This window comes from Myotis yumanensis, unplaced genomic scaffold, assembly GCF_028538775.1.
Source record: "Myotis yumanensis isolate MYYU_CA2020_CCGP unplaced genomic scaffold, mMyoYum1.0.hap1 SCAF_3, whole genome shotgun sequence".
NCBI classification, from domain to species: Eukaryota; Metazoa; Chordata; class Mammalia; order Chiroptera; family Vespertilionidae; genus Myotis; species Myotis yumanensis.
This window is the reverse complement of record NW_027223754.1, coordinates 107,374,366-107,400,774: the sequence shown is the minus strand read 5'-3', so window position 1 is coordinate 107,400,774 and position 26,409 is coordinate 107,374,366. Positions and strand designations below refer to the sequence as shown.

At 42.6% G+C, this 26,409-nt stretch overlaps 1 protein-coding gene across 1 annotated transcript in view; it reads right to left on the bottom strand.

Moving 5' to 3' along the window:
• Positions 1–26,409, bottom strand: part of LOC139006280 (DNA replication licensing factor MCM5-like) — an 88,742-nt gene that overhangs the window by 19,358 nt on the left and 42,975 nt on the right.

Genomic DNA, 26,409 nt, shown 5'->3' with positions numbered 1-26,409 from the left:
TCATTTATTTTAGCCCTTTGTATTCATCATGTCTCTATCAAAATAAATCTACAATTCTATGAAAATTGAAGCTTTTGGGTTTTTTGTGGCCCACAGAAACTTAAACCTTGTTTATTTGGCCCGTGTTAGCCTTTGAGTTTGACATGCCTGACCTAATCCTAGAGGGTATGATTCTGAGTGAAATAAGTTAGTCAGGAAAAGACAAATACCACATGATTTCACTTAGATGTGGAATCTAAAGAACAATATAAATGAGCAAACAACACAGAAACAGGCTTATAGGTACAGAGAAGAGACTGATGGTTCTCAGAGGGATGCGAGCTTGGGGGACTGTGTGAAAAAGGTAAAGGGATTGAGAAGCACTGATTGGTAGTTACAAAATAGTCATGGGTATGTAAAGAACCATATAGGAAATACTAGTATAGTCAATAATATTGTAATAACTATGTATGGTGCCATGTGGTACTGGAAATATCAGGGGAAACACTTTGTAAAGTATGATTGTCTAACCACTGTGCTGTACACCTAAAACAAAATAGTATTGAACATGCCCTAGCAGGTTTAGCTCAGTAGATAGAGCACTGACCTGCAAACCAAAGGGTCCTGGATTCGATTCTGGTCAAGGGCACGTACCTTGGTTGCAGGCTCCTCCCAAGTCTGCGCCCTGGTCTGGGCTAGTGCAGGAGGCAACCAATTGATATGTTTCTCTCACATCAATGTTGCTCTCTATCTTTCTCTCTCTCTTCCACTTTCCCTAAAAATCAATGGAAAAATATCTTTGAGTGAGGATTAACAAAACAAACAAAAAAACACAAAAATATATTGAATGTAAACTGTAATTTTAAAAAATTTTAAAGAAAAAAGTAAAAAGTAAAATAATAAATAATAAATAAGAGTATCAAATAACTGGGGAACAATATCAAATGTAACATGTATATTTGGTAGAAAACAGGCAAAATAAATATTTGAGGAAATAATGGTTGACAACTTTTCAAAATTGATGCCAGACACTAAACCTTTAGATACCTCAGAAAATTCCTAAGCAATAATGAAAGGAAAACACTGAGATGTGTATAATCAAAATACAGAAAACTGAAGAGAATCTCTTAAAGCCGGGGGGGGGGGGGGGGGGAGAATCCTTACTTAAAGAGAGAAATGTTGAATTTAGCAAAATCTTGTCCAATTTATTAGAAATTAAATATAAGGCATGAAATCCATTAGATAAGCTAATTTGTGACCTTCCATCAAGCTCGGAGCATACTTTGAAGACATATTGCAATTATATTTTCTAATGTATAATAGAATAATTATTATTTAATAATGCATTGTTTACTTTTGTTTCTTAATGATTATGATATTTTAAATTTACCTGTTTTATTAATGTAAAGTTTTAGACATTGCTGTGATTTTCCAAATCTTATAAACAAACATTTGATTTTGCATCCTTATAGAGCTGACATCAAACACAAGAATATATTAATCAGGAGGTGTTCTTCACAGTGGCCCCATTGCTAGTTATGTCCATGTGAATCAATTGTCTCAGTGAATATTTATTTATTATTATTTCATTTGTTTAATTGGAGAGGAACAGTTGTTATCATAGGCTATAGAATCAAGCATACCAGAGTGGAGTGTTCTGGACTGAAATAATAAGCAAGGGTAAATTATGAATTTGGCTTCTAAAATTTTTATTTTTTCATGGAATGGGAAAGTCATGTTGTCCAATTATTTCTCTGTACCACATGTGATGGGTGAGAGGAGTGGCAAATAGCATCATGTTTTGTTTTGTTTTTTTAATTCTCACCCATTTGTTTTTTTTCCATTGATTCTTAGAGAGAGTAGAGAGGATGGGGGGACTGTGGAGAGAGAGAGAGAGAGAGAGAGAGAGAGAGAGACATTGTGAAAGAGACATATCTATTGGTTGACTCCTGCATGTGCACGGACTGGGACCAGAGATTGAACCTGCAACCCAGGTATGTGCTCTTGACCAGGAATGGAACCCATCACCCTTCAGTGTGCAGGTCGACACTCCAGTAACTGAGTCACACCAACCATTAAGTTAAAAACAACTAACATGATGATCTTCTTTTAAATATAGCAATAGTCTCCGTGCTACTAGAGTGAACTCTAGGTAAGGGAAGGTCTCAAGCACTGTGTTCAGCCCTGGCAAGATCTGGGACACAGTGTTCATTTCTAGACCGCATCATTCCAAAGGGCTGTTTATAAAGTGTAGTGAAGGATCTAGAATTAAAAACACTATGTGGGAGGGAGGAGGGGGGCACTTACTAAAATTGTGCTGTTCTGCAAAGATAAAAGAAGGCTCATTGTAGACATTATTGCTGCCTTTTAAGTATCTACAGTTTGTCATATTGATTATGTAGTAGATGTGTTTTCATTGCTCTTGAAAGACAGAATTACAAACAACTGTCAAAAGTTACAGAAAATAGCCAACTGGCTTAATGTAAAATGGACATTTCTACCTTTCAGTGCTCTCCATCAGACATTCCTGACTACTGCTTCTCCAGAATGGTGTAGAATGTGGGAGGTTAGAACAGTGGAGTTCTCTTCTTACTCAGAGTCAGTGGTTTAAAATTGTCTCTGCTCACTAGTACAGTCAGTAAAATTTTGTAGTAAATTTGTTGGTAAACAATCAATACTATAGTTACAAATTAAAAATAATTATTCCTTGCTTGATGGGTTAAAACCAACTTGGTTAATTATAATAAAATGTAAAAACATGTATTAAAAGAGGTTATAATCCTTTGTTTAAGTTTGCTAATATTTTCTTGTTAAAGTGACTACATAAAAGTTAATGGAATATTCTGATGCGAGGCAATATTTTATTAAAATCCACATTTTCTAAACATGTTGACATTTTCTTTAAAGTTAAAGTATTAAGAAAAGTGTAAAGTTTATCCAGAGCTTATGAAAGCTGTCACCACAGCATTATTTGCACATTAAGTAGAATTCAAAGTAGTTGCAGCTGGAATCATTCCCACTTTTTGCCATGTAATCATATATTTGAAGACATTTTCAAGTAAAAGGAAAGAAAATATAATTAACTTGAAAGATTGGATAAATTATCTTTTACATGAAGTATATGAGGAAAAAATTTTCATGTGGTGGTGAGGCACATGAAAGTTATGCTTTAAAGTTATACTCTTTTACTAAATTTTATCAGAAATAAAGGTTATATTTCATTTTTACTCTTTATTTTATATTATTTTTTCTGTCACCATTTATCCCCTCTATACCCTCCTCCACCCATTTGTTTGACTCACTTGGATGTAGTTTCTGTTTCTAGTCACCTTTTTCTAGTGCTGGTGTGAGTTTAACTCCCTGTGGAAATGTCCCTGCTGTCACACAGTGGGTGGTTTGAGCCTGGAGGACATACTAAGGACATAACAGAAGCTTGAACACATTGAGCTTCACATGGGAGGATAAAAGGTTTGCTTCAGTTAGCAGATTGGTACTAAATGAAGGAAAGAGAACGATGTATTGGGGAATGTCAGTACAAACTAAGAGAAAGAGGAACTATTGGGCAGTATGGCCATTGACCTGGGAAGTTGGGGGAAGGGATAGTGAAGGGCTTATAGAGCAATGACTCATGGAGCCAGTCCTGGGGCCCTGTTGTAGGTAAAGAAGCTCAGATCAAACAGATATTTCAGTCTTTACTCACATCTTCAAATACTTTATGAAGTCAAGTTAATAATCTTTGATCTTCCTATCCCTTAATACCTACATTAATTCTCCTAAAGCAGGGGAAAACACACACTCTCATCAGTGCAAGCCCTTTTCTGTCATCCAATTACCCCTCTCACTTCTCCTTTTCAAATTGGTTTCTCCGATGTTCTGCCTTTTATTCCATTGTTTATGCTTAACACTGCATTGCCACCTTCTCACATTTGTCCTCTGGGAACATGCTTCTCTTCTGCCTCAGTTGTCTCTATTGTTTTCTGGTCAGAGTCTGTTTATGCAGAACCCTTCCTTCTTTTTCTGCTGGCTAGGAAGGACATGAGGAGCCAAACCAGGCAGCTCCCAAATGCATCAGTGAAGGGAGGCGGGGATACCCTTAAACAATTTCATCTTGTCAAAGAAGGAAAGTGGCTGCTGAAGTGGGTACTTCACATGTTGCTTTTATAAACCTCTTTGTGCATGCTGCCTGGTCACATCATATTCCAGGTCAGGGACCACAGGACCTGGTCCAATGTCCCCAACCTTCCATTAACTAGCGGTTGTCAAGGATCCTAACCAGGTCTACTGACCAGGGGCAGGTTCCCTCATTTATAGGTAAAGATGGTTTAATAATAACAAATTCCAAAACTATTGCAAGAGTTGACTTATTTATAAAGAGTAAAATATATTCTGTGAACAATATAACATAAGTTCTTAGCCTCAAGTGATTGGTAATTTCAATTGTACCTTCTAATACCTAGTGCGACCTGTTATCTGTGAACTTCCTTTATTTCGTTATTTTTAATTATGTATAAAGAGCTTCAAAATAATAAAATTTAAAAGTAAAGAGGTTAAAAGCATAAAAATATTAGGATAAAGTTGAGAAATTTGAGTTCAATTATTGCAACTGGATCATAATCAGTGGGCATCAAACTATAACTTCTGATTTAAGTTCAAACTATAAGTTTTGATTAAAAACCAGGCACACTTGTGTAGAGAGACCTCCTTTTTACTCTTTGTGTGTCCTGTGGAGGGACCCCATCTGAGTAATTTACAATATCTTTCTTTCTCCTAGCCACTGGAAGTGACTTACCAGATTGCTGACTCAATTTTTTGTTATTTTCTCTGTATTCTGTTCTTCCTTTTGGGTGTTGTGGGGCAGGGTTGCTATAATTATTCAGGGATCTGACTAGCTGGACAAATTCTATCCAGAGGAATAATATTAACCAGTCTACTTAGGTAATAGACCTAGAGCAGGCTTTTACTAAATTTTATCAGAAATAAAGGTTATTTTTTCTCTTTATTTTGTATTATTTTCCATCACAATTTATCCAATTTATACCTCCTCCACCCATTAATTTGACTTACTTGGTTTTCCCAAATGTGTGTTGGAGGAAGGGGTGATTTTTACTGTGTACCTCTCACACTTTAACAGGTACTATGTTAGATAACTATGACACAATAGGACCTTGTAATATTTTCTGATGAGAGGAAGGAAGGAACAGTTAATTTAAGATAGATGATTTAATAATCTTGGATTTGAATCTCAACTTTATAATTTACTGGCAGTGGGCTTGGAGGGAAATTCGGCTTAATCTCTTTGCGTTTCAGTTTCCTCATTTGTAGAAAGAGAGTAATAACTCCTGCCTCAAAGGGATGATAAAAGGTCAAAGATAATATTGATGCAAAGAAGTTCAGTAAACTCTAGTACTAAATAAACCCCCTCCTAGCTTGTCTTATTTATTTCAACCCTTCTCACCCCAATCAGTCAGGTCTGTATCCTGATTATTGACCTGGCTTACCACAACATATTCTTTGCCTCTAAACATAGATTAGGTGCATTATCCTGAACTCCAATTCCTAAATTTGATATCACCAAACACTGGTGTAAGTCCTAGATTTTATTTATCAACTGTTACCTCTTGCTGTCCCGGATTGTTTCTCCAGAGAGTTTCTGTCATTGACCATCTCTTGCCTAGATTTCTGCCTATAGCTGAGTCATATTTCCCTAGTATTGTGCTTTCCACATCTTCCTAAAAATATGCATTTTTGTGTATATACATACACATATTCATACATGTACTCATACACTATACATATACATATATAATATTCATATATAAAATAATGTCAAGAGGGTAGAATGTTGAGCTTCCTTTTGTTTCTTTTTAAGTAAATGATATATGATGGTTGAATTAATGCCAGTAGCATGAGTAAGTTCCAAATAAAAATTTATGACTTTAAAACCTTATAATCCAAGCCACACTTGGTAAAAGTAGATAAAAGTTCCACTTATAGAACTTATTTATAGATTTTTTTTTGGATAAAAAGGATGAGGAGAAACACCAAAAACTGTCCTAGAATAGCAAAGAGGGCATTTCCCTGACAATTGCAGTAGGTCCAGAGGAAGTTGAAATCAGTCTCAAAACTGAATTGAGACCCTGAAACTCAACTGGCTCACTAACAATAGAGTATGGTGATGAGTAATTGCTGGGGTGGGGGGGGGGAGGGAGGAGGAGCAGTAGGAATTTTAAAAAGAAGAAATAATTTAGCATGTTTTTTGTTTTCTTTGATGGTACCTATGAATCATTTGAGAAATAATTCACCAGAAAACACAATATTACACATGTCAACTGCCATCTAATGTAAAAAATTAATAGTGGTTCTCTTATTACTGAAAGTAGATGCAAATGCAGGTGTGTTTTGAGAATGGAACAACATTTCTCTGGATCTTTTGAGTGAAGACACTTATGCTCCATCCACATGAGGTCAGTTGTTCCAACTGTACTATATAATTTGGCTTCAACATCTCTCCTTTGCATTATTAGACAGAGTGTGGGAGGCTGTTCTGATGACAGAGCAATAATCTCTGAAATCTAATGTGGAAAGAGATTCTACCCTTGACCGTGGTAATTCATGCCAAGACTTAATCAACCCTCAGTGCCAAGTTTGCCAGCTAAATATGAACTTAATTTCATGAGTTTTATTGTTCTCAATCAAGTTGACCTTTCAAATTTACTGGTTATCAGAGCCATTGAACATGCACAGATGTCCTTACTTGAGTGAAGTCTGTTCTTGAAAACTAAACTTTTGTTCCAGATTAGTTCTGCCACAATTTTTATGTTTCTATAAGAGTGGTCACTGTGTGTCTCAGTGAAAAGAAGCATAAACCCTTAACCTACCAGCTTTTCTACTGTCCTCCAGTGAGATGGACAGTGGTGACATGTCCCCTAATAGAGGAGGACCATGAGTAGATTCTGAGAGACACGTGGGATCCACCAAGTGAAGAGCTGGCTGGGAAGTATCTCTCAATCTTTCCCTATCCTGGAAGAGTCCCTTTGGGAATTTGAGGGTGTATTCAATAGGTTGACATTCAGAGGCATGATGTCAAAGCAGAACCAGGAATGATGTTTTTAAGTTTTCTGGGTCTTTGAATTAGTGGTTCTACAGATGTAATTGCATTCATTGGATTTTCAAAACATGACAAAAGAAAATGTGGAGCCAAAACCAAGTCAAGCATGTGTAAGCACTATGACCAATGGAAGGGATTGGGGTTGCAAGGAATATTTCTGAACCAATAATATGAATGTTCACAGGTAGCACTATTATTATCTCCATAATATAAAATATTATTTATAACATTTTGTTCAAGGACACAGAACTAATCAGCAGAACAAACAGTAGAAAAGCTGGTAGGTTAAAGGTTCACACTTCTTTTCACTGAGACACACAGTGACCACTCTTATAGGAACATAATAATTGTGGCAGAACTAATCTGGACAAAATTTTAGTTTTCAAGAACAGACTTGACTCAAGTAAGGACATCTGTGCATGTTCAATGGCTCTGATAGCCGGTAAATATGGAAGGTCAATCTGACTGAGAACAATAAAAATCATGAAATTAAGTTCATGTTTAACTGCAGAATATTCTCTCTGTTTTATCAGAATAGGCACCAAGACAGTGGTGTTTAGAGTATAATATTCTTTTTTAAATATATTTTTATTGTTCAAAGTATTATAGATATTTCACATTCACCCCTTCCCCGCCCCCAGGTCTTCACTACCCTATTGCATGGGCTATGCATATAAGTATATAAGTTCTTTGGTTTATCTCTTCTTGTCCCCCCAGTCCCACATCAAGTTAAGTCAGTCTGTTCCATGCCTCCCTGATTTGGGTCTTTTTTTTGTTGGTCAATTCATTTTGTTCATTAGATTCCACAAATAAGTGAGATCATGTGCTATCTGTCTTTCTCAGTTTGGCTTATTTCACTCAGCATAATATTTTCCAGGTCCACCCATGCTGTCCCAAAGGGTAAGAGATCCCTCTTTTTTACAGCTGCATAGTTTCCCATAGTGTAAATGTCCCACAGTTTTTTTTTTTTATCTATTCATCTACTATGAGCACTTGGGCTCTTTCCAAATCCTAACTATTGTAAATAACTCTGCTAAGAACATAGCAATGCATATACTCTTTCTGATTGATTTTTGGGGGTTTTTAGGATATATTCCCAGAAGTGGGATCACTGGTCAAACAGAAGTTACATTTTTAATTTTTTGAGGTAACTTCATACTGTGTTCCATAGTGGCTACATCAATCTGCATTCCCACCAGCAGTGAACAAGTGGTCCCTTTTCTCCACATCCTCACAAGCACTTGTTGTTTGTTGATTTTTTTATGATAGCCATTCTGACAGGTGTGAGGTGATATCTCATTGTGGTTTTAATTTGCATTTCTGTGATGATTAGTGACCTTTGCATTTTTTTCATGTGTCTCTTGGCCATTTGTACATCCGCTTTGGAGCAGTCCCTTAAACATTTCTTGCATTGGTGGCAATGTACTCCTTTAAACTTTTTTGTCTGGAAAGCTTTTTATTTTACCTTCAATTTTAAATGATAACCTCTCTGGATATAGTAGTCTTGGATTTAGGCCCTGGCTTTTCATTACTTTGATTATTTCATGCCACTCCCTTCTGGCCTGAATTGTTTCTATTGAGAAGTCAGCTGACATATTAATGGGAACTCCTTTGTAGGTAATTTTCTGTCTCTCTCTCTTTCTGCATTTAAGATTCTTACTTTGTCTTTAACTTTTGCCATTTTTAATTGTAATGTGTTTAGGTGTGAATATCTTTGGTTTCATCTTGATTGGGAGTCTCTGTGCCTCCTGAATTTGTGTGATGTTTTCCTTCTCCAGGTTGGGAAGTTTTCTTTAAATAGGTTCTTTGTTCCTTGCTCTCCCTTTTCCCCTTCTGGTATTCCTGTAAAGCAGATGTTACGTTTCGTGTTGTCCCAGAGTTCCCTTAAGCTATCTTCCTGCTTTTTAATTCTTTTTTTCTATTTGCTGCTTTGATTGGGTATTTATTTCTACCTTGCCTTCCAAATCCCTGATTCGGTCCTCTGCTTCATCCAATCTTCTTTTAATCCCTTCCAGTGTGTTCTTCATGTCAGATACATCATTCTTTATTTTTGTCTGGTTCTTATTAATGGCCTGTATTCCCCTTTTAATGCTGTTGTAATTTGCACTAACTTCTTTAATCATTTTTATAACCATTGCTTTGAACTCTATGTCTGATAGGTTGCTTGCCTCCATCTCATTTAGTTCTTTTTCTGGAGATTCTTTCTTTTCTCTCATTTGGGGGTTCTTTCTTTGTTTCCCCACCTTAATTGTCTCTTTGTATTTGCTTCTATGTATTAGCTAGAACTGCTATGCCTCCCACTCTTTGTGGGCTGATCATATGTAGAAAGTGTCTTGAGGGGTTCAGTGGTATAGTTTCTTTGTTCACTTGAGCTGGATGCTCTAGGAATGCCCCTTATGTGTATTGTTTGGGCTCTCCAGTTGTAATTGGGTCTTGATTATTGATGTCTCATTTGTGTGAGGGATCTCCCCTCCGACTTGCTGCAGTGAGGTTCAACCCCAATATTGATGTGCCAGCTGTCCAGTGATCAGGGAGTCCTTAGTCCAGAGGCTGTGTCTGGCTTGAGTCTCACACTTTGGTTGACCCTGTTCTGATCTGTACTTCCTTTGCCCATAGAGCTGGTCCCCAGGTGTCAGCTGCATGCTCTTGGGGTCCCACTGGCTTTTGCCTTGCTGAGCAGTCTGGGATAGTGTCTGCAGTGGGGACCCAAACTGCTATTTCTGACTAATTAGATCAGGCAAAGACTCAAAGCCTCCTGACAACCACCTCTGCCTGCAGACTGATTGGATTCAGTCTGGAATAGTCCCAAACAATCGTCCACAGGTGGGGTGAGAGGTTTTCCAACAAGATGGAACAATAGCTTTTGCCTTGAGGCTAATTGTTATTTTCAGTTCTTAATGGGCCTCAGAAACTCCACACCATGAGGCAAGGGATTTTCCAATAGGATGGGTCAACTGTCTTTCCCCATGCAAAAACAGCAAGATGGCAAAAGTTTGCCTGAGAAAGATGACCGCTGCAGCATGGGGAATGACTCAGCATAGGATACTGGGGTGTCTGCCTCCCAAGCTTTAACCCCAGATCCCCCAACCCTGGCTTCTGTTAACACAGCTCCAGTCCACTGTGTCTTCCCTATGCCAGAGCACAAGGTGAGTGGCTGCACTCAAAATGCTGTGTGTTGGCTCTTTAAGAGAGTGTCTGCATTTCCAACTGTCTCTTCCTGGAAGACAGCAACCCTGCTGTTTTTCACAGCCAGATGTATGTGAACACCTTTCTCAGTTCTGGTGCTCTCTGTGGATGGCCCATCTTGGGTATCCGACCCAAGAATTCTCAGCCGCAAACCAAACCCCACAGCTGAGATATTTCTCTGGAGCTTCAGCTACTCTGTGGGAGTTTGGCCAGCCCTTTTGCGTCTCTGCCCTTCCCACCAGTATCTATGTGGTCTCCACTTTCCATCCTTGGTTATTAGGGTTCTTCCCAGCTAGGCCTCCATTGTTTCTTCAGGGTGGTTCTTTTGTATTTCAGTTTTAATTCCAGTTTGTTCCTGGGAGTGTGTCTGTAAGCTTGAACTTACTCGTCACCATTTTTAATCACAAGTATAATATTCTTAAAGAGCTTCAGAAATGTTTTATAGGTCTATTTTTAAATTTAATTAATTTGGGGACATTAATAAATGTATTTCATACACAATTTCAAGGCTACAAACAGAATGGAGTGAGGTAGTCCTCCTCCCATTCAGGCACCCAGTTTATCCCTGAGCTCCTGAGCTCAGGCACCATTGTGGGTCCAGAGACACAGTCAAGAATGCCCATCACATATACAAACATACTTGGATGGATGTTTCATTTTTACTGTAGACTAGAGGCCCAGTGCACAAAATTTTGTGCACTGGCGGGGGCGGGGGTGGTGTCCCTCAGCCCCACTTGTGCCCTCTCACAGTCTGGGACCCCTCGGGAGATAATCACCTGCTGGCTTAAGCCCGCTCCCGGGTGGCAGAGGGCAGGCCCAATCCCTAGGTGCAGCCCCTGGTCAGGCTCAGAGCAGGGCCGATTGGGGAGTTGGGGCACCGCCCCCTGTCATGCACAGAGCAGGGCGGATCGGGAGGTTGCGATGCCACCCCCAGTCACACTCAGGGTAGGGCCAATTGGGGGGTTGGGGCACCGCCCCCTGTCACACTCAAGGCAGGGTTGATGGGGAGGGTGCGGCACCACCCCCTGTCATGCACAGAGAAGGGCCGATCAGGGGGTTGGGAAGCTCCCCCCTGTCACACACAGAGTAGGGCCAATAGGGGAGTTGGGGCACCGCCCCCTGTCACACACAGAGCAGGGAGGATCAGGGGGTTGGGGCGCCACCCCCTGTCACACACAGAGCCGCAGGGCGATCAGGGGGTTTGGGCGCTGCCCCCTGTCACACTGCTCCAGGGCCAGGAGGCCTCATGGCTCTTCTGATCCCAGTGCTGGAGGCCTCGCAGCTCCGCTTGACACTGGGACAGTGAGGCCTCGCTGCTCAGCTGATCCTGGTGCTGGGAGGCCTCGCTGATCCCGGTGCTTGGAGGCATATTACCCTTTTACTATATAGGATAGAGGCCTGGTGCACGGGTGGGGGCCGGCTGGTTTGCCCTGAAAGGTGTCCTGGATCAGGGTGGGGGTCCCGCTTGGGTGCCTGGCCAGCCTGGATGAGGGGATGATGGCTGTTTGCAGATCGTCACACCCCCTTCAGGGTGGGGGTCCCCACTGGGGTGCCTGGCCAGCCTGGATGAGGGGATGATGGCTGTTTACAGCTGGTCACACCCCCTTCAGGGTGGGGGTCCCCACTGGGGTGCCTGGCCAGTCTGGGTGAGGGACTGAGGGCCGTTTTAAGGCTGGGGGGTGACTGAAGCTCTCAACCTCTCCTTTTTTTCTTTTTTCTTTTTATTTTGGGATTTATTTACCTTCTATGGCTGTCACTGGAGCTGAGAGCCAGCTTTAGTTATGAAGCTCGGCTCCAGCTCTGAGACCTTGGCTGCTGAAAGCAGGTATCTGGTTTGTTTGGGTTCTATAATTGAAACACTGTTGCAATTCCAGCTCGCCGGGCTGGCTGAAAGCATGGGGTTTGTTTAGCTTCTATAATTGCAACATAGTTGCTTAGAGTGCAAGCTCAGAGGCCGGCAGCAGCAGGCGGGGAACTTTGGCTTCCTCCTTCACTGGAGCAAGCAAGCCTCCTGTTCCCTTCAGCTGCCTGGCTGCCGACCGCCATCTTGGTTGGCAGTTAATTTGCATATCGCCCTGATTAGCTTATGGGAAGCATGTCGGAGGTACGGTTAATTACCATGTTTGTCTATTATTAGATAGGATGGTGAATGACTATGCCTATGGTTCCGCACCTTCCTTTTGTTCCCTTCCAAGATCTTCAAGATTATTCTAAACCAGTTGCCTCTTCCTTTCTAATGTCTGCATATTATGCTATACATGAATGTACTATTTTTTATTTAACAAGTCCCTTATTGGTGAATATTAAGTTTGTTTCTAGACTTTTAATATTTTTAAAAAATGCAGTGATTTCTCTTGGGTATATATTATTTATGAGAAATGATCAGCACAAATTCATAGAAGTAGAATTGCTGGGACAAAAATAATGTGCATTTTGAATTTTAGTGGTTATATTCACATACAGGCTGCATTTTTCTCTTCCCAGTGACAATGAATGGAAGTATCCATTTCCCCACATCCTTGGCAATATAGTGCTATCACATTTTGAGAATTTCTAATCTGATAAAAACACTCCATGACAGTTTTAATCTGTGTTTCTTTTGATATGAGAGGAGTTGACCATCTTTTTATATCTTGAGTATTTTGTACTTCTAATTTTCTAATCTCTGTGTTATGTTCTTTGATTGCTTTTCTCATGCCTTAAAAAATAATTTTTAGGACTTTTTCATGAAGGAGATAAAACCATATTTTGTCTTGCCAATTTTGTGTCTATGTAGTTTATACTTAATTAATCGTGTTTAGTGCCATAAGACTTTTTTTATTTTAACAAATTAAAATTTATATTTTTAATGGCCTCTGGATTTGTGTGATACTTATAAAAGCTCCCCATCCAAGATTATAAAAAAATTCTCTTGATTTTAGCACTTTAATGATTCATGTTGAAGTGTTTAAAGATTTGTCTGGAATTTGTCTTGATAAAGGAGTGACATAGGGTTTACACAACTTATTGAATAAGGCAGCTTTTCTCCACTATTAAACAATGGCCCTTCAGTAAATTCTTTATTTCATATTTAGTTCTAGGTTCTGAACTATTTTATTTCCAGTTTGAAAATATTTTAATTTATGTAGTTTTGTTATACACATTAGTCCCTTCTTAACCATGGGAAATACATTCCAAGACCCCCAGTGGATGCTTGAAACTGCAGATAGAACCAAATCACATAGCTATGTTTTTTCCTATACATACATACTTTTTCACTTAAATGAAACACTTTATGGCACCCCTTTGTCATATCTGAATTATCATCATAATTACTATTGTGCTTTGAGGCTATTATTAAGTAAAATAAAGGTGACTTGAACACAAGCGCTGTGATACTATGACAGGCTATCTGATAACCAAGGTGCTACTAAGTGACTAATGGGCAGGTAGTGTACACAGCCTGGAAACATTGGACAAAGGGAGGATTCATGACCTGGGCAGGACAAATCATCACAGTATTCAGAACAACAGGCAAGTTCAAACTTATAATTTATTTAGTACTGAAATTTTTCATTTACTATTTTGAGACTGAGATTGACCACAGGTAACTGAAACCATGAAAAACAAGACCACGGATGGGACACTATTATAGTTTCATATCTGGTAGAACGAGTCTCCCTATCTTTTCTAGAATTTTTCTGGCAGTTACTGTGCACAGTGAGGTTCCTCTCTAAGCCTGTGAAATGGCTGGAGAAGCTGCCCTTCTGCATCTTCTCCTCACTATCAGACTTGCTTTTATTTCAATATTTAAAATACTATTCCTTACTCCTAGCAATGCAGGGCCAGAGGAAATGCTTTTATGTTCAGGAAAAAAAGGTTCATGTAAAAATGACTAACAAAAACAGAATCTAAGGTCTCCACATTACTCTGATGGCCCAAAGCTTTCAAGAGACGGGGCTCACTAGTTCAGGATATTTAGGGCCATGTGGCTCCCTGGGAATTAGGGTTTTTTTTACTGTCACATGAATCCTGGGAAGTGATTAACATATAGACTGAAACCCAACTCTTCGCTGCTCCATGCCTTAAGCACATTTCCTCCCCAATGCAGAAGAAAGAAGTGGAATTTGGAAGCTACCTAATTTTAATTCATATAAATATATATATATTCATAACTAGAGGACTGGTGCACGAATTCATGAACAGATGGGTACCTTGGTGTGGCATGTGGGGATCAGGCCAACACTCACAGTCCAATGTTGCCTGCCACTCCAGCCTGCCACTCCCGCTCATCCTGGCCCTGCTGCACCTGCCTGCCTCACATTCATGCCCAGTCAGTCCTGATTGGGAGAGGCTCACACTGCCCGCAGCAGCACTCACCAACCTTGAGCCCTGCATCTGGCACCCATCCAGAGGGGTGTGTATATAAAATAGAGACCAAAAAACAAACAAACAAAATACAAAAGATCAATGAAACCAAAAGCTGGTTCTTTGAAAGGATAAATAAGATTGATGAACCTCTAGCCAGGTTCACCAAGAAGCAAAGAGGACCCAAATAAAATAATCAGAAATGAAAGAGGTGAAATAACAACTGATTCCACAGAAATACAAACAATTATGAAAAAATACTATGAACAACTCTATTCAACAAGCAAATGGACATATTCCTAGAAAAATACAACATTCCAAAACTCAATCAAGAAGAATAAAAAAACCTCACCTGGCTGATCACTAAGGAGGAAATTGAAGCAGTAATCAAAAAACTTCCAGAAAATAAAAGGCCCTGGGCCAGATGGCTTATTGGGGGAGTTTTACCAAACATCCAAAGAACTAAAACCTATCCTTCTCAGACTATTCCAAAAGATTCAAGAGGAAGGCACACTATCAAGCTTTTTCTATGAAGGCAGCATTACCCTTCTCCCAAAAGCAGATAAAGACACTACAAAGACAGAAAATTACAGGCCAATATCCCTGATGAGCATAGATCCTAAAATCCTCAACAAAATTTTTGCAAATCAGATCCAGCATTATATTAGAAAAATCAGACACCATGACCAAGTGGGATTTCTTCCAGGGATAAAAGGCTAGTACAATATCTGCAAATCAATAAACTTGATACATCAAATAAACTGAGAGATAAATATCACATAATCTTATCAGTTGATGCAGAAAAGACATTTGACAAAATCCAACACCCTTTGTTGATAAAAACTCTCAGCAAAGTGAGAATAGAGGAATCATACCTCAACATAATAAAAACCTAATATGACAAACCTATAGCCAATATTGTACTCAATGGGCAAAAACTAAAACCATTTCCCCTAAAAACAGGAACAAGACACGGATGTCCACTTTCACCACTCCTGTTCGACATAGTACTGGAAGTGCTATCTATTGTGATCAGACAAGAAGAAGAAATAAAAGGCATCCAAATTGGAAAAGGAGAAGTAAAATTGGCATTATTCACAGATAACATGATATTGTGCATAGAACGCCCTAAAGAAGCCATCTAAAACAACTAGAACTAATAAATGAATCTGGCAATGTATCAGGATACAAAATTAACACCCAGAAATCTATGGCTTATTTATACACCAATAATGAACTCATAAAAGAGAAACCATAAAAAAATCCCATTGATCATTGCAACAAAAAAGTTAAGATACCTAGGAAAAAAATTTAATCAAGAAGGTAAAAGACCTGTACTCAGAAAATTACAGCATGCTGAAAAAAGAGATAGAGAAAGACATAAACAAATGGAAGAATATACCATGTTCATGGATTGGTAGAATCAACATCATTATAATGTCCATACTACCCAAAGCAATCTATAGATTCATTGCAATCCCCATTAAAATACCAAAAGCATATTTTACAGACCTAGAACAAACTCTCCAAAAATTCATCTGGAATAAAAAAAGATCCTAAATAGCCACAGCAGTCCTGAAAAAGAACAAAGTTGGAGGGATCACAATACAAGATATCAAGCAATATTACAAAGTCACTGTTCTCAAAACTGTCTGGTACTGGCACAAGAACAGACATTTAGACCAATGGAACAGAACAGAGAATCCATAAATTAACACAAGCCATTATGCTCAATTAATATTTGACAAAGAAGGCAAGAGCATACAATGGAATCTAGACAATCTCTTCAATAAAAGGTGTTGGAAACATTGGACAGATACATGCAAAAAAATAAAATTGGACCACCAACTTACACCATACACAAAAGTAAACTCAAAATGGATAAAGGACTTAAAAGTAAGATGGGAAACCATAAAATTCCTAGAAGAAGCCATAGGCAGGAAAATAGTAGACATTTATTGTAGCAATATCTTTACCAATACAGCTTCTAGGACAATGAAAACTAAGGAGAAAATAAACAAATGGGACTACATCAAAATAAAAAGCTTCTGCACAGCAAAAGAAACCATCAACAAAACAACAAGAAAGTCCACTGCATGGGAGAACATATTTGCCAATGTTTTCTCCAATAAGTGTTTAATCTCCAAAATTTTTAGGGAACTCATACAACTTAACAGAAGGGAGATAAGCAATCCAATCAAAAAATGGGCAAAGGACCTAAATAGACACTTTTCAAAAGAGGACTTTCAGAAGGCCCAAGACATATGAAAACATGCTCAAAGTCACTAATCATCTGAGAGATGCAAATCAAAATAACAATGAGGTACCATCTCACACCTGTCAGAATGGCTATTGCCAAAAAATCAACAAACAATAAGTGTTGAAGGGGATTTGGAGAAAAAGGAACCCTCTTGCACTGCTGGTGGGAATGCAGACTACTGTAGCCACTTTGGAAAACACTTTGTAAAACAAAAATTAAAAATGGGACTGCCATTTAACTCAGTAATACCACTTCTAGGAATATATCCCAAGAAAACACAAACACTAATCAGAAAAGATATGTGAACCCCTAGGTTCATAGCAGCACAATTTAAATAGCTAAGATTTGGAAACAGCCTAAGTGCCCATCAGCAGAATAGTGGATTAGAAAACTCTGGTACATCTACACAATAGAATACTACACTGCTGTAAAAAAGAAGAAACTTTTACCATTTGCAACAGCATCATTGGAAATGGAGAGCATTATGCTATGTGAAATAAGCCAGTCAAAGAAAGATAAATATCACATGATCTCACTCATTTGTGGAATATAATGAACAAAATAAACTAATGAACAAAAATAGAACCAGTCATAGAAGCATTGAACCGACTGTCCAACTTATGAGAGAAGGCAGGGATGAGAGGGTAAGAGATCAACCAAATGTGTATGCATGCATGGGATCGTAACCAATGGACACAGATAGGAGGGTGTGGTAATGGCATGTTCTGGAGGGTTGGGGCAGACGGGGAGAGGTCACTGGGGGAAAAAGGAGACATATGTAATACCTTAAACCAGCGGTTCTCAACCTGTGGGTCGCAACCATCGGAAAACACATATAGCATATCAGATATTTACATTATGATTCATAACAGTAGCAAAATTACAGTTATGAAATAGCAACGAAAATAATTTTATGGTTGGGGGTCACCACAACATGAGGAACTGTATTAAAGGGTCATGGCATTAGGAAGGTTGAGAACCACTGCAACAATAAAGAATTTAAATTATAGAAAACCAGAGGCCTGGTGCATGAAATTTGTGCACAGGTGGGGTCCCTCAAGGTGGCCAGCAGAGGACGGGCCCTAGCCTATGCCCCCAGCCTCGCAGCCCCAGCTCGCAACCCCAGCCTCCTAGTCCTGCAACCCTGCCTGGCACCCCGCCTTGGCCTGACACCACCCGCTTGTCCTGCCCACTGCCACCGTCTCTTGTTGCCCTCTGCGGGGTGACCAGGGGGGTGATTGTGCCCCCCATCCTCACCCGCCATGGCCTGGCTTTGCCCTCTTGCCCCTCCCCCCACTACTGGTTGCCATCTGTGGGATGACCGGCACTGCGATCATGGCCCCCAATCGCACCCACCTTGGCCTGGAGCTGCCCGCTCACTGGCCCCACTCCCGCTGGCAACCAGATTAATCGGGGCCGGGCCCCCAGCCCAGCTCCCTCAGTGCCTGGGAACTGGGCAGCAGTGCAATCGATCAGGGCCCCTGCTTGCACCCACCTTGACCTGGTCCTGCCTGCTCACCTGCTCCACCATCCCACTGCGGTCCCACTCTCTTCAGGGCCCATCGGGGCTGGCAGCACCTCCACTGCCACCTACTGACAGCGCTGCGCACGGATGCCTGCCATTTTCTGCACCACCCCCTGGTGGTCAGCGCATGTCATAGCAAGTGGTCAAACTCCCGGTCAGTCGAACTCCTGCCAAGGGAACAACTGGCATGTTAAGCCTTTTATTATATAGGATATATATATATATTCATCCATTAGTGTCTACAATGGGCATGGTCCCCATACACATAGAATTTATGGCCCAGTAGCCCAGTTAGGATTAAAGATATTGAAAAAATAAATACAGAGTTACAAATTTTAAATGCCCTGAAGCTAAATAATATAGTGTCATGGATAACTGCGATATTATAATTCTATACTCAGCAAAATGTTGATTTTTAAAAAGATTAAGTAAAGACATGCTTACTAAAATAAATATTGGAATAATTAGTAAAAAAAAAAAAAAAAATGGCAGAGGACCTAAATAGACACTTCTCCAAGGAGGACATATGAAAAAATGCACAAAGTCACTGATCCTCAGAGAGATGCAAATTATTAAAACAACTGTAAATATCTTTATCTTACTTCTTAACACATCTCCTCTGCATATCTAAAATCCAGTGTAATTATATTGCTTATTGAATTTATCTACTGATGTCAAATAAATTTGACATAAATTTTGCATGAATCTTTAGTTTTTTAAATGAATGTAAAATATTAGTCCATGTAGGAATAGATATAATTTACTTAATTAACTTGTCAATATTAAACATATATTTTATTTTCCCCCCTTTTACATAAATCTCTGTTATATTTTAGATTATTTGTGATTTGCATAGTATAAATGCTGTAAATTCATATTCTGATGATAGCTTGTTATACTTTTACTAGAGGCCTGGTGCACAAATATTTGTGCACTCGGGGGGGTCCCTCAGCCCAGCCTGTGCCCTCTCACAGTCTGGGACCCCTTGGGGGATGACCACCTGCTGGCTTAGGCCTGCTCCCCAGGGGATCGGGCCTAAGCTGGCAGTCAGACATCTCTCTGGCAGCCAGGAGCCCTTGGGGCATGTCCACTTGCCAGGGGGGACTAGGCCTAAGCTGCAGTTGAACATCCTTAGTGCTGCTGAGGAGGCGGGAGAGGCTCCCGTCATCACTGCTGTGCTGGCAGCCTTCAACCTGGCTTGTGGCTGAGAAGAGCTCCCCCTGTGGGAGAGTACTGACCACCAGGGAGCAGCTTCAGCATTGAGGGTCTGCCCCCTGGTGGTCAGTGTGTGTCACAGTGACCAGTCATTCCTAGTCATTCTGCTGTTAGGGTCAATTTGCATATTACCCTTTTATTATATGCCAGGTTCATGGGTGGGGGTTGTCTGGTTTGCCCTGAAGGGTGTCCCGGATCAGGGTGGGGGTCCCGCTGGGGTGCCTGGCCAGCCTGGATGAGGGGCTGAGAGCCGTTTTCAGACTGGCCACATCCCCTTCAGGGTGATGGGTCCCTGCTTGGGTGCCTGGCCAGCCTGGGTGAGGGGCTTATGACTGTTTGCAGGCTGGCCACAGCCCCTTCAAGTTGGGGGTCCCTGCTGGGGTGCCTGGCCAGCCTTGGTGAGGGGCTGATGGCTGTTTGCAGGCTTGCCAAGACCCCCAGCAGGGACTCTCACCTCATGAGGGTGTGGCTAGCGTGGGTGAGGGGCTGATGGCTGTTTGCAGGCTGGCCACAGCCCCTTCATGGTGGGGTTCCCCGCTGGGGTGCCTGGCCAGCCTGGGTGAGGGGCTGATGGCTGTTTGCAGGCTGGCCATGGCACCCAGCCACCCAAGCTCCCAGTGGAGGCCTGCTGGAAGCAGGTATCTGGGATTTATTTATCCTCTATAATTGAAACTTTGTTGCCTTTAGCAGAGGCCACAGCTGGCCAGGGCAGGCAGGAAGGTTGTCTTCCTCCATCGCCGGGGCAACCAAGCCTCTTGCTTGCTCCAGCTCCGTGGCTGCCGGCCGCCATCTTGGTTGGGCTAATTTGCATATATTCACTCTGATTGCCTGGTGGGCATGGCTTGGGGAGTAGCGAAGGTATGGCCAATTTGCATGTTTCTTTTTTATTAGATTAGACTAGAGGCCCAATGCACAGATTCATGCACCAGTTGGGTCCCTTGGCCTGGCCTGTGGGATTGGGCTGAAACCAGATCTCTGACATCCCCAGAGGGGTCCCAGATTGTGAGATGGTGCAGGCCAGGCCAAGTGACCCCACTGGTGCACCATCAGGGCCAGGGAGGGATGTGGAAGGTTGGCCACCCGGGGAGTGACCGCGGAAAGACTCCAAGGCATGTCCAGCCCATTTCACTTAGTCACGATTGGTCAGACTCCAGCAGCAAGCTAACCTACCAGTCAGAGTGTCTTCCCCTTGGTGGTCAGTGCATGTCATAGCAACCGGTTGACCGGTTGACTGTCTTCCCCCTTGTAGTCAGTGCAAGTCATAGTGAACAGTTGAGAGGCCTTAGCATGTCATTAGCCTATTATGCTTTGATTGGTTGAACGGCCGACCAGACGACCAGACACTTAGTATATTAGGCTTTTATTATATAGGATATTCCCAAGAGTGAAAAAAATGTAAGGAAACTTTAAGTTTTTTGATATCTATTTTCACACTGTCTTCAAAATGTTGTGAAAAACATTGTCTTACAAATGTAAATGATAAGATTATTTCATCATACAACCCATCAACATTTAATAATATCTTTAAATACAACTTGTAGTTTTACAACTAAAAAATTGGTTCCTTTCTGAATGTGAATATCTTTGCTTACAAGGTGAGGTGACATGTTCACTCTGTCTGATCCTTTTTCTCCTTTGTCAGTTGTTACTTGGTAATATTGCATCAATGTTGTTTTTACAACCATGCTTCTGTGTACTTTTCTGCTGTAACAAATTAAATGTCTAGCCTCTTTCAGAGCTTTGAGTCATTCAAACACATGGGAGCACATAGAAAGAACATAGAAAGAAATGAGCTGTGTAATTTCATGTTATCAGCTCAGTTATCCTTAGGGAAAAATCTTACAAGAGTCTTCATTTTTAAAAAGGAGGATAAATATTCCGAGAGTTGAAATACTATGTCCAATGTCAGATATCTCATACTCAGTATTATTAGATTTCTAAGACTTTCTGATTTGAAAACTCTCCACTTCCTCTGGGGAACTCATTGTCAGTGTGCAAATCACTTGTGACAGGAAGCTTGATGGGACAGTAAGCTTTCCTAACAATCACTGAATTTTTCCACCTATAAATTCCAATATATGCATTTGCATGGGATCATCCTGAGCTGTGTACTGGAGCAAAAAATACAGTCACAGATGGCATTGCCTTTCACTAAGTGGCCCATTGGACTTACCAGCAGAGACATTTCCTTTAATCATCCTGAATCTTAGGTGCCTCTGAGAACAGAAGCTGATGGGTAGAATTTTGTTCCCCTTCAGTCTCTTTACTGTTACTAAGTGCAGAATACCATCTCCTGCTGACCTCTGCTTTTTGAGCTGGCATTTGCTGCACATGTTTCAAATGTACACGGTATTTGGAAAATGATCCTTCATTTAAACAGGCTTCTGAGATCTCATTCCACAGGCTGAACAAAAGCCGGGTATATAACACAGACCTGGGAGGCATAGGAAGAGAACAGATGGTCTTGGGGTCCCTGATGGAATCAAACTTGCCAATGGGTGTGTTCAAATGCCAAAGTGACTTTGGTTTTGCTTTACCTTTCTTAGGCCATTACATGATATCCTACAATTAATGGAACAATTCTCCCTGATACTCATGACTTCATGCATCTGAGTTGTAGACATTTGTGAAATTAAAAGATTTGGAAGTTAATTATTTGCATGTCAAAGTCCTCTAATGTTTATAAGATTAACAGACAAGAAATTTTCCATAGCCTTTTATAAATATACTAGAGGCCCGGTGCAAAAAAATTTGTGCACTCGGCGGTGGGGGGGGGGGGGGGGGGGAGGTGTCCCCCAGCCTGGCCTGTGCCCTCTCGCAGTCTGGGACTCCTCGGGAGATAACGACCTGCTGGCTTAGGCCTGCTCCCGGGTGGCAGAGGGCAGGCCCAATCCCTAGGTGCAGCCCCTGGTCAGGCTCAGAGCAGGGCCGATTGGGGAGTTGGGGCGCCGCCCCCTGTCATGCACAGAGCAGGGCGGATCGGGAGGTTGCGATGCCACCCTCAGTCACGCTCAGGGTAGGGCCAATTGGGGGGTTGGGGCACAGCCCCCTGTCACACTCAAGGCAGGGTCGATGGGGAGGTTGCAGCACCACCCTCTGTCACGCACAGAGCAGGGCCAATCAGGGGGTTGGGACGCTGCCCCCTGTCACTCACAGAGCAGGGCCCATCAGGGGGGTTGGGGCTCCATACCCTGTCACACACAGAGCAGGGTCGATCAGGGGTTTGGGGAGCTCCTGTCTGTCATGCACAGAGCAGAGCCGATCAGGGGGTTGAGGAGCTCTCCCCTGTCACTCATAGAGTAGGGCTGATAGGGGAGCTGGGGCACCGCCCCCTGTCACACACAGAGCAGGGTGGATCAGGTGTTGGGGCGCTGCACCCTGTCACACTCAGGGCAGGGCCAATGGGGAGGTTATGGTTCTACCCTGTTACACACAGAGCAGGGCCTGTGGAGGGGGGTTGGGTAGCTCCCCCCTATCAGGCACAGAGCAGGGCTGATCAGGGGGTTGGGGCAGCTTCCCATGTCACGCTGATCCCGGTGCCTGGAGGCATATTACCCTTTTACTATACAGGATAGAGGCCTGGTACATGGGTAGGGGCTGGCTGGTTTGCCCTGAAGGGTGTCCTGGATCAGGGTGGGGGTCCCCACTGGGGTGCCTGGCCAGTCTGGGTGAGGGGCTGAGGGCTGTTTTCCGGAAGCGGGTGACTAAAGCTCCCAACCGCTCCTTTTTTTCTTTTTTTTTTATTATTCTGGGCCAGCTTTAGCTCTGAGGCCTCGCTGTTGAAAACATCAATACAATGTTGTGGTGTGGCTGGCTGAAGCCTGGCTGAATGAAAGCCGGTTTCTGGGGTTTTGTTTAGCTTCTTATTTGCAACATAGTACATAGTTGCTTAGAGTTACAGCTGAGAGGCCTGCAGCGGCAGGTGGGGAACGTTGGAGTTCATCGTTACTGAAACAAGCAAGCCTCCCTGCTGGCTTCAGTGCATGGATGCCAGCTGCTATCTTGGCTGACAGTTAATTTGCATAAGAATATGCTGATTAGCCAATGGGAAGGGTAGTGGTCGTACGCTAATTACCATGTTTCTCTTTTATTAGTATAGACTAGAGGCCCGGTGCACGAAATTTGTGCACTGGGGATGGGGGGGGGGGCGGTCCCTTAGCCTGGCCTGTGCCCTCTCGCAGTCTGGGACCCCTCCCTCCTTACCGCCCATCTGCTTGCTGCTTCCTATTGCTCGGCTTGCTGCTCCTTAGTGCTGCTGCGAAGGCTCCCGCCACCGCCGTTGCACTTGCCAGCTGTGAGCCCCTCTTCTGGCTGAGTGGCACTCCCCCTGTGGGAACACACTGACCACCAGGGGGCAGCTCCTGCATTGAGCGTCTGCCCCTTGGTGGTCAGTTCATAGCCACCAGTCATTCCACCATTTGGTCAATTTGCATATGAGGGTTTTATTATATAGGATAGGATATTGAATGTGAACTGTAAATGAAAAATAAAATTTAAAGAAGAACCAAATAAAATTTTAGATCTGAAAAATTTTTAATATATATATATTTAATTCTCACCTGAGGATGTTTTTAAAATTGATTTTTAGAGAGAGAAACATCCATGTGAGAGAGAAATACCTCTGCACCTGCACCTGCTGACCCACTGGGATCTAACCTAAACCTAAGTATGTGCCCTAACCTAGAATCCAACAGGAAGTCCTTTGGTGTACAGGTTGAGACTCTGACCAATTGAGCCACCTGGCCAGGGCAGATCTGATAAAAATTTTTAAGTGTACCTCCAGGTCCTGGTCAGTCTGGATCAGTAGTTAGAGTGTCCTCCCACACACCAAAGGGTAATGGGTTCGATTCTAGGTGAGAGCACATACACAGGTTGTGGGTTCCATCCCTGTCAGATTGCTTGGGGAACTTTCTCTCTCCCTTCCGCTCTCTCTAGAATCAATGAAAAAAACATAGCCTTACGGGAGAACTTAAAAAGAAAAAACATGCTGGTTTGGTTGAGTGGATAGTGCTTCTGCAGGTGGACTGAAGGGTACTGGGTTGGATTCCAATCAAGGGCATGTACCTGGGTTGCAGGCTCAATCTGGGCCCTGGTCGGGGATTCAGCAAGAGGCAACCAATTGATGTCTCTCACATTAGTTTCTTTCTTTCTCCCTCCCTTCCACTCTCTGAAAAAAAAAAATCAATGCAAAAATGTCCTCAGGTGAGGATTAACCAAAACAAACCAACGAACACCCATTCCCAGTGTGATTATTGAAGGAGCATATGAAGTATTTGTTGAATGAGTGGGAAGGGATGGAACTTTACTTTCTAACTTTTTTAGCAACTCTGCAAGCCAGAGGGTTTATTTTTTATTTTAATTTTTATTGATTGATTATTTTAGAGAGAGGAAGGGAGCGAGAGAAACACCAGTGTGTTGTTCCACTTATTATGCTCTCTTTGATTGCTTCTTGTCTGTGCCCTGACCAGGGATCCAACCCACAACCTTGCTGTATCGGGAGGAGGTTCCAACCCACTGTGCTGCATGCTGCCTGTCAAGGCCCCTCAACAAAACCCCTCTGGCTACCCTGGCCCCTTCTGTGGGTCGGAGCTCGTCTGCCACAGCAAAGGTTTGGGTTCCATTCTGTCAGGGCACCTACTTAGGTTTCTGGTTTGATCCCCGGTCGGGGCTGACTGCTGCTTAGGAAGTAACTGAGGACCATGTGCTCTAGTCATTCGGTGGGGAGCTGAGGTTCCATTGACAGCCTGGCTGACTCTGATCCCCGCTACCCCCGCTCCTACATTAAGGACAACTTCAACTATGGCAGCTGTGTACACATCCGCATGGGTAGGTCACCCCCTCCGTGGCTTGCCAGGCGTGGCTGCTGCGCAGTCGCCCCAGAGGTGGATTTCTGGGTTCCCAGGGAGAGCGCCCTCCATGCCAGACTCCCAGGGAGAGGGGGGTCAGAGGGAAAGCACTTTGCCTGGAGCGGAGCACCCGTCCTGTGCAGGGCTCACAAGGTTTGTGTCTCTGATTCTGCCCCCAGCATCCCCAGCTCTGTGATGGTGGGGCTTGGGGCTGCTGGGTGCTGGGCCTTAATGTCTGTGTCTCTAATTCATCCCCCAGCAACCCCAACACCAAAGTAGTGGGCCTTGGGGCTGCTGGGTGCTGGGCCTGCTGGTTTGTGTCTCTAATCAAGCCCCAGCAGCCCCAGCACCAAGGTGGTGGGCCTTGGGGCTGCTGGGTGCAGGGTTTCCCTGCGTGTTTGTGTCTCCAATCCAGCCCCCAGCAGCCCCAGCACCAAGGTGGCGGGGCTTGGGGCTGCTGGGGCCTGATGGGAGACATAAACACACAGAGCTTCCATCAGGCGTCGCTGCTCCGGCTCCAGAGCCGTCAGGCTTCACTCCGTGGCTTGGAGCCTACATATGCGAATTAACCGCCATCTTTGTTGGGTTAATTTGCACACTCTCCTGATTGACTGGTTAGCATAGCGAAGGTACAGTCAATATACACGTTTTTCTATTATTAGGTAAGACTAGTGGCCTGGTGCATGAAATTTGTACACATTAAAAGGAATTAATTAGATCTGGAAAATGGCAGAGGTTTAGACAGAAGTGTTGGTGCTTTGTCCCAGAGCAGATAAGGCCAAGCAGCTGAAACGGGTAACATACAGCCCAAACAAAGAGAGGAGATTCAGCTGAGAAACAGTCTGCAGCCAGGAAAGACAGAGAACTCCTAGAAAATGGGGATGGTTAGAGATTGAGGCTGAAACCTCCCCCTGGGCGCCAGTTCAGCGGCGAGACCGCGCCA